The sequence below is a fragment of the Coregonus clupeaformis genome, chromosome 13 (assembly GCF_020615455.1).
Source record: "Coregonus clupeaformis isolate EN_2021a chromosome 13, ASM2061545v1, whole genome shotgun sequence".
Taxonomy (NCBI): domain Eukaryota; kingdom Metazoa; phylum Chordata; class Actinopteri; order Salmoniformes; family Salmonidae; genus Coregonus; species Coregonus clupeaformis.
In genome coordinates, this window is record NC_059204.1 from 20272615 (window position 1) to 20284500 (window position 11886).

The window sequence follows — 11886 nt, forward strand, 5'->3', positions numbered from 1 at the left end:
TCAAATTTGATGTGTAATTTTTATAAAAAGTTTATAAATATCAGCTAAATATGGCAAGCTATATAGCTATAGATAGTAGACTACACTGCATAATGAAACAATCCCTAGTAAGCTAGTGTTTTGAGGGTGGACTGACTGTATTATTTGGCATTAATAGACTGGTTTTACGCACAACAACTTTCTATCCAAGCTGGGAGAGAGAGCGAGGACCGCTCATGTCATGCAGGTTCAGGTAGGCTATTCAGGACAGTTGTTTATCTTTTTTAATCAATTGGTTGCTGATTAGTATGCTGTTGTATCAAATTAATTTTATAATCTTCAATGTTTGAATTTCCAACTTTAATTACTGAACAAGTAATTAAATGATGGACCCAACTCCATGTTTTAGTTTTACTGTATGTCCCTATATAAAAATAGCAAATAAGTTCAAATGATTGAGTAACAGGTTGGCACCAAAACAATAGATCTCCGCTGTGCTGTGTCAGCACAATGGACAGGGCTCGCTGCTGTGTGTGTAGGGGGGCTATGGAAAGCCACTGGGCGGTTAGGTATGACTCCTTTTGGGTTTCCATAAAAAGCGGGAAAAAACACTTCTCATCTCTGTGGTAGGTTAAGTGAATAACGTGATATGCCTCTGCCTGTAATATTTGATTTGAATTTTTAAGGGCTGGGTCAAGTTTACAGTTGAAGCGTTAGTGTTATTAGCCTTAGCCTATTTAGCTAGCTCGAACCAGCTAATCTGCCACAATGGATATCAGAAATGGGCTTTTCCAAAGTACCCAAACAAAGGAGGAGAGCGATGAGCAGCAGCATCAAACCACGGAGGCTGCTGCCAAGCCCAGCAGTGATGATGCTGCCAAGCTCCAGTTATCTCTGTGTGGAGAGCCTACCCACCCTTCCACAAGCTCCCCCAGGATAATGGCTCCACTGCCGGCTCCACCTCCGACTGTTCCTGATGATCTTGGAACAGAGGAGCCGGCCCAGGTTAGCCTAGAATCCTACCCTAGCCGCAGGATTTCTGTCCGAAAACATTCATTTCATAGCAACTGGTTCAGACGAAGAGAGTGGCTGGGATACTCGGTTAGTGCCGATGCAGCATTTTGTTTCCCATGTCGAAAGTTCTGTGTTGGGTCAAATGTTAACACAGACAAGGCATTTACCCAAGCTGGGTATTCTAACTGGAAGAATAATATTGATAGTACCAAAGGATTTGATGCACCAGCTCCAAGCAAATGATGACCTTATGTAACTACAAATCTCCAGCAATACGTGGTGAACAGTACAGTAAGGACAGAGGAGGAGAGACTGAGTGTAAAAGACTGTTCTTCAGCACGTTGGATGCTGTCAATGGCGAAATGTCCTGCAACGATTTTCTGGGCCTCTCTTCGCTATGCCGACCGTGCTTACTGCACTGAAATACTTTTGGGGCGTCCACAGGTACATGCGAGAACTCGTTTTCCACTATGATAAACGTGTTCAGTCAACACAGAAGAAGCATGCTACACCAGAGGAAAACTCAACCAGTCCAACTGGCATTTGAGGGGGATCTTACAAGACGATTTCAGGGAGAATGGAATGATCGATTACTCAGGAAATTCCACAGAACATCAAACAGGCTGCAACTCTTTTGAAAGGGTAAAATTGAAACAATCTAGCTGGTTGGTTTTTATCAAAATCTTGCTTTAGTGTGTAGGGCGCTGTTCATGGCACTGATAGAGCGCAGTGAAGATTTCGTGCCATTGAACCTGTCACGTCTTGGTCAAAAGCATTTGAACTTTTATGTTTATTGTGGTATAGCGTGATTTAAGCAGAATGTCAATATAATCCCAATGCAAGAATCGGTATGTTTCGTCATAGAAATAGATACATTCTATTATGTTTTTCTTGGTAGCCTATTGGTTTCCCTTGCTGTAAATGGAACTGTAGGTATTGAAAACATGTTTATGGTAGGCTGGCATTGCTTAATTGATTATATTGGTCGAATTTGATTCACAGAAGTGTATTGTGCCATATCACAAACGTGTTGCTGAACTCATGAGCGAGTGGCAGGATATTCCATGTTTGAAGCGGGCCTATATAGGCCTATTTATTTGTCAAGACAGCTGTACATGGCTGCATCTCACTGTAGTAGGCTGTAAGCTATTTTTTGGTTATTTGGATCTCTGTTCACCTTTTGTTTACTGTTAATGTAACTAGCCTAAATATAGATTGTATCATGCCTTTATTGATCTGATATTTTATTTACTAGGCCTACTACTTGGTACTGCTGTTTTGTTCTGTCCACATTCATTCTTTCGCAATTGTCAGTATTCTAAGCCAAACTGCTATTCAGTATTTGATGTTTGCATGCATGAATAACTAGGCTACTACTTTAATTATTTTGGTAAGATAGCTGTGTGTTCGGCTTCATTCACATAGGGCAATTTACCTATTACAAACAACTTATCTATATTGTAGCCTATATTCATCACCAAAACGGCCTTGCTGTTGTAGGGTGCTGTCCATTGTGCTGATACAGTGCAGCACAGATAGGCTACAGATTTCAAAAGCACTCAATGATCAATGGCATTTTAACTTTATGTTTATTGTGGTATGTAAGCAAAATTCTATATAATTCCAATGCAAGAACCCCCCAAAAATTACCCCCTTAGTCACTTTATCTTGGCACCAGGTCTGCCACCAGCCAGCAGTCTAAATCATAGCAGCCTTGCAACACCATGTATAGCTTCCTGAAATGTTAGGCTTAACATGAGAAAATGATGACCAAATAGGCCTACCAATAAACATTTATACATTAGCTGAAGCACAGCTATAAGCTACATGCCCTGGCACCACAGAAAGCCTATCATCGATTCAATAGGCAGCCGCATAGAAATGTCGACTTCTTGGCGCTGACGGAAACATGGATTACCACAGAAAACACTGCTACTCCTACTGCTCTTTCCTCGTCTAACCATGTGTTCTCGCATACCCCGAGAGCATCTGGTCAGCGCGGCGGTGGCACAGGAATCCTCATCTCTCCAAAGTGGACATTCTCTCTTTTTCCGCTGACCCATCTGTCTATCTCCTCATTTGAATTCCATGCTGTCACAGTCACTAGCCCATTCAAGCTTAACATCCTTGTCATTTATCGCCCTCCAGGTTCCCTTGGAGAGTTCATCAATGAGCTTGACGCCTTGATAAGTTCCTTTCCTGTGGATGGCTCACCCCTCACAGTTCTGGGTGACTTTAACCTCCCTACTTTGACTCATTTCTCTCTGCCTCCTTTCCACTCTTTTCCTCTTTTGACCTCACCCTCTCACCGTCCCCCCTACTCACAAGGCAGGCAATACGCTTGACCTCATCTTTACTAGATGCTGTTCTTCTACTAATCTCACTGCAACTCCCCTCCAAGTTTCCGACCACTACTTTGTATCCTTTTCTCTCTCGCTCTCCTCCAACACTACTCACTCTGCCCCTACTCAGATGGTAATGTGCCATCGCAACCTTCACTCTCTCTCTCCTGCTACTCTCTCCTCTTCCATCCTATCATCTCTTCCCTCTGCTAAATCCTTCTCCCTCCGATCTCCTGATTCTGCCTCCTCAACCCTCCTCTCCTCCCTTTCTGCATCTTTTGACTCTCTATGTCCCCTATCCTCCCGGCCGGCTCGGTCCTCCCCTCCTGCTCCGTGGCTTGACGACTCATTACGAGCTCACAGAAGAGGGCTCCGGGCAGGAGGAAAACTAGACTCCCTGCGGACCTGTCATCTTTTCACTCCCTCCTCTCTACATTCTCTTCCTCTGTTTCCGCTGCTAAAGCCACTACCACTCTAAATTTCAAGCCTCTGCCTCTAACCCTAGGAAGCTCTTTACCACCTTCTCCTCCCTGCTGAATCCTCCTCCTCCTCCCCCTCCCTCCTCCCTCTCTGTGGATGACTTCATCAACCATTTTGAAAAGAAGGTTGACGACATCCGATCCTCATTTATTAAGTCAAATGACACCGCTGGTCCTGCTCACACTGCCCTACCCTATGCTTTGACTTCTTTCTCCCCCCGACTTGTGACGGCCGGCCGCCCAACAACCTGCCCGCTTGACCCTATCCCCTCCTCTCTTCTCCAGACCATTTCCGGAGACCTTCTCCCTTACCTCACCTCGCTCATCAACTCATCCTTGACCGCTGGCCATGTCCCCTCCCCTCCTCAAAAAACCTACACTCGATCCCTCCGATGTCAACAACTACAGACTAGTATCCCTTCTTTCTTTTCTCTCCAAAACTCTTGAGCGTGCCGTCTCTAGCCAACTCTCCTGCTATCTCTCTCAGAATGACCTTCTTGATCCAAACCAGTCAGGTTTCAAGACTGGTCATTCAACTGAGACTGCTCTTCTCTGTGTCACGGAGGCTCTCCGCACTGCTAAAGCTAACTCTCTCTCCTCTGCGCTTATCCTTCTAGACCTATCCGCTGCCTTTGATACTGTGAACCATCAGATCCTCCTCTCCACCCTCTCCGAGTTGGGCATCTCCGGCGCTGCTCACTCTTGGATTGCGTCCTACCTGACAGGTCGCTCCTACCAGGTGGCGTGGCGTGAATCTGTCTCTGCACCATGTGCTCTCACCACTGGTGTCACCCAGGGCTCAGTTCTAGGCCCTCTCCTATTCTCTCTATACACCAAGTCACTTGGCTCTGTCATATCCTCACATGGTCTCTCCTATCATTGCTACGCAGATGACACACAATTCATTTTCTCCTTTCCCCCTTCTGATAACCAGGTGGCGAATCGCATCTCTGCATGTCTGGCAGACATATCAGTATGGTTGTCGGATCACCACCTCAAGCTGAACCTCGGCAAGACGGAGCTGCTCTTCCTCCCTGGGAAGGACTGCCCGCTCCATGATCTCGCCATCACAGTTGACAACTCCATTGTGTCCTCCTCCCAGAGTGCAAAGAGCCTTGGCGTGACCCTGGACAACACCCTGTCGTTCTCTGCTAACATCAAAGTGGTGACCCGATCCTGCAGGTTCATGCTCTACAACATTTGCAGAGTACGACCCTACCTTACACAGAAAGCGGCACAGGTCCTAATCCAGGCACTTGTCATCTCCCGTCTGGATTACTGCAACTCGCTGTTGGCTGGGCTCCCTGCCTGTGCCATTAAACCCCTACAACTTATCCAGAACGCCGCAGCCCGTCTGGTGTTCGACCTTCCCAAGTTGTCTCATGTCACCCCGCTCCTCCGCACACTCCACTGGCTTCCAGTGGAGGCTCGCATCTACTGCAAGACCATGGTGCTTGCCTACGGAGCTGTGAGGGGAACGGCACCTCCTTACCTTCAGGCTCTGATCAGACCCTACACCCAAACGAGGGCACTACGTTCATCCACCTCTGGCCTGCTAGCTCCCCTACCTCTACAGAAGCACAGTTCCCGCTCAGCCCAGTCAAAGCTATTTGCTGCTCTGGCACCCCATGGTGGAACAAGCTCCCCAATGACACCAGGACAGCGGAGTCACCGACCACCTTCCGGAGACACTTGAAACCCTACCTCTTTAAGGAATACCTGGAATAGTATAAAGCAATCCTTCTCCCCCCCTCCCCCACCCCCCATAAAAAAAGAAGAAAATAAGTGGTTGTCCCACTTGCTATCATAAGTTGAATGCACCAATTTGTAAGTCGCTCTGAATAAGAGCGTCTGCTAAATGATGTAAAAGTAAATGTTAACAATAACACAATATTTTAATTGTCAGTGTTTATTAGGATTTTAGTGGCAAAGCAGAATAAGAACAATCCAAATATAAGGTAAACTCCCAGCAGAGCCTCAAGTTGCATGGATATATCCTCTGGCATGTTGATGTTGGCATGTTGACGCCATAGCCAGTATGATTTTGCAGTGCATGGTGATCGAACAGGTTTCCTGTTATATTCATCAGAGGTATACAGAGGGTGAAGTCTGTGAATCCAAAAATTAGTAATTATACAGATGATTAACAAAACATGCACACAACAATATTCATACCTTGGTTTTTGTGGTAAATGTGAATGAAAAAAACTATTTTGATAATGGTTTTCATACACATACCTTGTCCATAATGTAGAGGCCTATGGGATTTTCATTGAAGAGGTAAGGGAGGAGGATGGTACATGTGATCTGCATAACATACCAATAGACATACAGTTGAAGTCGGAAGTTTACATACACTTAGGTTGGAGTCATTAAAACTCGTTTTTAACAAACAATTTCCAAACGACTGAATGTACCATGTTCATCTGTACAAACAATAGTACGCAAGTATAAACACCATGGGACCACGTAGCCGTCATACCGCTCAGGAAGGAGACGCGTTCTGTCTCCTAGAGATGAACGTACTTTGGTGCGAAAAGTGCAAATCAATCCCAGAACAACAGCAAAGGACCTTGTGAAGATGCTGGAGGAAACAGGTACAAAAGTATCTATATCCACAGTAAAACAAGTCCTATATCGACATAACCCCGTGTAGCTCAGTTGGTAGAGCATGGCGTTTGCAAAGCCAGGGTTGTGGGTTCGATTCCCACAGGGGGGCGGTATGAAAAATGTATGCACTCACTAACTGTAAGTCGCTCTGGATAAGAGCGTCTGCTAAATTACTAAAATGTAAAAAAATTACCTGAAAGGCCGCTCGGCAAGGAAGAAGCCACTGCTCCAAAACCGCCATAAAAAAAATACTGTCTAGGTGATACGCACCATGTCTCCAGTGCGTATTCACAGCCCGGTGTGCTTGGTGCCTGCGCCCCGCACTTGCCGGGCTAAAGTGAGCATCCAGCCAGGACAGGTTGTGCCGGCTCAGCGCTCCTGGTCTCCAGTACGCCTCCTCGGTCCAGTATATCCTGCGCCGGTCCTACACACTATGTCGCCAGTGTGCCTTCACAGCCCAGTGCGTCCTGTGCCCGCGCCCCACACTTGCCGGGCTAAAGGGAGCATCCAGCCAGGACGGGTTGTGCCAGCTCTACGCTCCAGACCTCCAGTGCACCTCCACGGCCTAGTATATCCTGCGCCGGCTCTATGCACTGTGTCGCCAGTGCGCCTTCACAGCCCAGTGTGTCCTGTGCCAGCACCCCGCACTTGCCGGGCTCCAGTGATGATCCATGGCACGAAGCCTCCAGTGATGATCCATGGCACGAAGCCTCCAGTGATGATCCATGGCACGAAGCCTCCAGTGATGATCCATGGCACGAAGCCTCCAGTGATGATCCATGGCACGAAGCCTCCAGTGATGGTCCATGGCCCGGAGCCTCCAGCGACGGTCTGCAGTCCAGAGCCTCCAGCGACGGTTTGCAGTCCAGAGTCTCCAGCGACGGTTTGCAGTCCAGCGCCGGTCAGCTGCTCCACTCCTGTGCTAGAGCAGTCCGCTCCACCGGTGCCCAGTCCAGCGCCGGTCAGCTGCTCCACTCCAGTGCCAGAGCAGTCCGCTCCACCGGTGCCTAGTCCAGCTCCGGTCAGCCGCTTCACTCCAGTGCCAGAGCAGTCCACTCCACCGGTGCCTAGTCCAGCACCGGTTATCTGCTCCTTACCAGAGCCGGGGAAATCCGCTTCACCGGTGCCTAGTACGGGTCCGGTCGTCTACTCTTCCCCCATGCCGGAACCAGACGTCGGCCCCTCTTCAGGGTCGGGGTCTCCCACACCAGGGTCCAGAAAGGGCTTGGTGCATTGTGGGAGGTCTGAGAGGGGGAGCATCGCGCCGGGGTCCAGACCGGACGTGCAAAGGGGAGGCAGCATGGGAGAAGAGGTTAAGACCGACGTCGCGCCCGGAGCCGGAACCGAGGCTAGATGCCCACCCGAACCCTCCCCTAATGAGTCAGGTTTTTGCGGCCGGAGGTCGCACCTTGGGGGGGGGGCATTTTGCCTACCTATGTTGTGGGATCTTGTTTCTGTTTGGCTTGTTGGATGTTTAGCCTCTTGAACTTCACGTTCTTTTGGATTTTGTTATTTTGTCGGTGTTTATATTAATAAACGACCATGTACGCATACCACGCTGCACCTTGGTCCGATCCTTTACTCAACGAACGTGACACTACGGTTTGCAACTGCACATGGGGACGAAGATCGTACTTTTTGGAGAAATGTCCTCTGGTTTGATGAAACAAAAACAGAACTGTTTGGCCATAATAATCATCGTTATGTTTGGAGGAAAAAGGGGAAGGGTTGCAAGCCGAAGAACACCATCCCAACCGTGAAGCACGGGGGTGGCAGCATCATGCTGTAGGGGTGCTTTGCTGCAGGAGGGACTGGTGCACTTCACAAAATAGATGGCATCATGAGGAAGGAAACTTATGTGGATATATTGAAGCAACATCTCAAGACATCAGTCAGGAAGTTAAAGCTTGGTCACAAATGGGTCTTCCAAATGGACAATGACCCCAAGCATACTTCCAAAGTTGTGGCAAAATGGCTTAAGGACAACAAAGTCAAGGTATTGGAGTGGCCATCACAAAGCCCTGACCTCAATCCTATAGAAAATGTGTGGGCAGAACTGAAAAGGCGTGTGCGAGCAAGGAGGCCTACAAACCTTACTCAGTTACACCAGCTCTGTCAGGAGGAATGGGCCAAAATTCACCCAACTTATTGTGGGAAGCTTGTGGAAGGCTACCCGAAACGTTTGACCCAAGTTAAACAATTTAAAGGCAATGCTACCAAATACTAATTGAGTGTATGTAAACTTCTGACCCACTGGGAATGTGATGAAAGAAATAAAAGCTGAAATAAATAATTCTCTCTACTATTATTCTGACCTTTCACATTCTTAAAATAAAGTGGTAATCCTAACGGACCTAAGACAGGGAATTTTTTACTAGGATTAAAAGTCAGGAATTGTGAAAAACTGAGTTTAAATGTATTTGGCTAAGGTGTATGTAAATTTCCGACTTCAACTGTATATTTAAAAACAAAATGGTAAAATATTAAATTTGGCCTTTACTACTGTAGCCTAGAGAAACGCATTGAATAACACATTCATAAATGGCAAAAAAGACAGTCAAAAAATGTATCATAAGAAACAAGGTTTGTCCTATATCTAGGAGATATGAAAAAGCTCAGGAAATATTTGTTGTATTTTTTTAACACATATTTAACCCCTTTTTTTGGGTAGGCACTAAACTACAGTACCTTCATCCTTCCATTCATTTTTTTGAAACCGGTACCGGTTACCTTCAGACAATGGTAGAGCAAAACGGATACCACCATCGTGTACGTCAAACCGTTCGGAAGCTACAGACGTTTTCATGAGAAGACAGATTTTCGGGATGTCTCATGGTCTGACAAACACCGCTCTAGCTCTACCACCTTTCACCGCAGATGCAGAAGTGCGATATTGGCGGATGCGGTGGATTGAGACGCATCCAATGCAAAAAACAGATATCTCTAGCTTAAACTGATAGATTCTTATGGGGATTTTTTTATGATGTTACTCTGATTGACGCACCGGTGCGTCAATCAACTCTAGGGGGTTGAGGTCCTTCCTCTGATTAAACAGAAGGTGGCATAGTCTAGTCTACTTAGTGGACCTATAGGGTTAGGTTACCACATAAAGTACAGATATTTTTGTGTGCAATGATCACAATAAAAAAATAAACATTCACAAATTGATAGGATAGATATGTCAAATCTGTGTGCTTTCAATGGTCTGTCACATTCAGATAGTTTCCTGTGCAAATTGCTTTTTTTGTTTACAAATTTGTGAGGAATGTACGGTCTCTTTTCCAGCTCAGAAATATTAAAGCTGTTCTAGAATTATGCTGTGGTTAATTTTTTGACAAATATCCTGTCACTATTCCTCATGACTTAAGCATGAGCAGAATGGTCTGTCACCAACAATGCATTTCAAAATGATGACTCTTCCCTGATGAAAGTGTGATAGAATCAGTGTGTCAGGTCTACTTTGATCTATCCGCCTGGCTCTTTCCCCCATAGCCAGAGATTCACATTCACTAGTTATGGAACAGTACTAAAGAGAATTTGGAGAGAACAAAAATTAAGATGTGTCTTTTGATTTTACAAATTGCTCTTTTGACAGAGAGGGCCTTCCAATCATATGCATTTGCTCTTTAAAATTCCCTTTGATTCCCTTACTGTTAGCCTTGGACACCTAAGCTTCGCTCACAATCAACAAGATGAGATTTGTAAAGATGACCTTGTGAGACTACTCTACAGGTTACCATGTTACTGCACATCACCTGCATGAACAAAGGGAAAGGTATTTCAATGGAAACAATAGTTTAGTTTTTTGGCTATGTACTGTAAATTATTGTGCTGACATGTAAAAAATACCATTGTATCCCCCCAGAGACACCATAATAAATCCCAATGTTTTTACAGTATTTGCCCAAATAGAGTCTTGTTTGTTGATGTTCCTCAATCCTCACCCTAAATGTCCTCTCATTGGTCAGGGATAAAAAATTATCTGCAAGACCGTTGGGAACTTTGTGGACCCTGCATGAGTGAAGGCAGCGATATGTCAGTGATCACACACACAAACACAGATTATTCACCATGAATAAAACAGTCATGCTGGGAGTAAACACAGCTTGTCAGTTACACTACACTTGAAAAGGAGCTGCGAGGAGAGAGGGACTGAATAATTTATGTGAAGAAAGATATGACCATCCACTGTGCACACCACCTCATTTCAACATGGATAACTGGGGAATATTTGGTTGAGACGTTGATACTGTAGATTACAACCTATATTCACTCACTCAAAAAGACAGACAAAAGTTAGTTGAATTTCCAATGTGCTATCACTATGCTTTTAACCATTAAAAAGCACAATCAAATTCCGATGGAAAAAGAATGTCAGATATTTTGTTTATTTATACAAAGATCAATGTTATCACTGTGCTTCATCTAATAGCAGAACCATATGACCTGGATTGCAGTTGATATTACATTAAGACATGATGCAAGTGATCAATGCCGTTCGAGATGTTGCCCAGATTATTACAGCAATTATGAAGATCTCCACAAACCTGCGCATAACCTACAGTATGCTTGCTATACTATCTTGAACATGCAAGCTTTATATGATTACGTAGGAAGACATTTTTTGTTACAGTAATGTCAAAATGTGGCCATGGATGTGTTACTCATTTTAAGGTTTAATGTTAGTTTGTAAGATAGCCTTAACTTTAGGCTATTTACTGTATTACAGAAGTAATATTGAATTGTGTTTGGTTGACAACACAACCAAATATCACAATTTAAAAGGAGATGTATCTACTGCTTGGATAGTTCCATCTGAGCCACTGGCTTCATCCCATTCTTTAACTTTTTGGTTTAGATGGAGACGTGAATCCAACATATCAATTATTAATTGGTAGACAAACTGGAATTAAAGCCAGACTAAGTCAGTGGCACAAATGGAACTATCCAGGCAGAAGTTACATCTCCTTCAAATGTTGATATTTGGTTGCATTGACAACAAAAGACATTTCAATATCACTAAATATAATTATATGTATTGTCTATTTTTAGTTGAATACTGGGTTGAATAGAAACAATATACTGTATGTTACTGACTTTGCAAATGCTATTTAGGCCTAAATAGCATCATTGATTTTATTTGCTCTGTTAAACCTACCCTTTGGTAGCAACAGTGACAATATAAACGCAACATGCAACAATTTCAAAGATTTTACTGAGTTACAGTTCATATACTGTAAGGCAGTCAAAACCTGACAAAAAAAAACATAAGCCTATGCAACATTAACCAATTAAAAACAATGTTGTAATGATGAGGTTTGTGCAGTAGTGTCAAGAGTTGCTGTAGGTAGGTGTGGTGTGGAATCAGGCGCAGGACGCAGAAGTATATCCAAACAAAGTCTTTAGTAGAATCAACACAAAATAATCCAAGAACAGCCCGGAGGCGAGAAAAGCGAGCACAG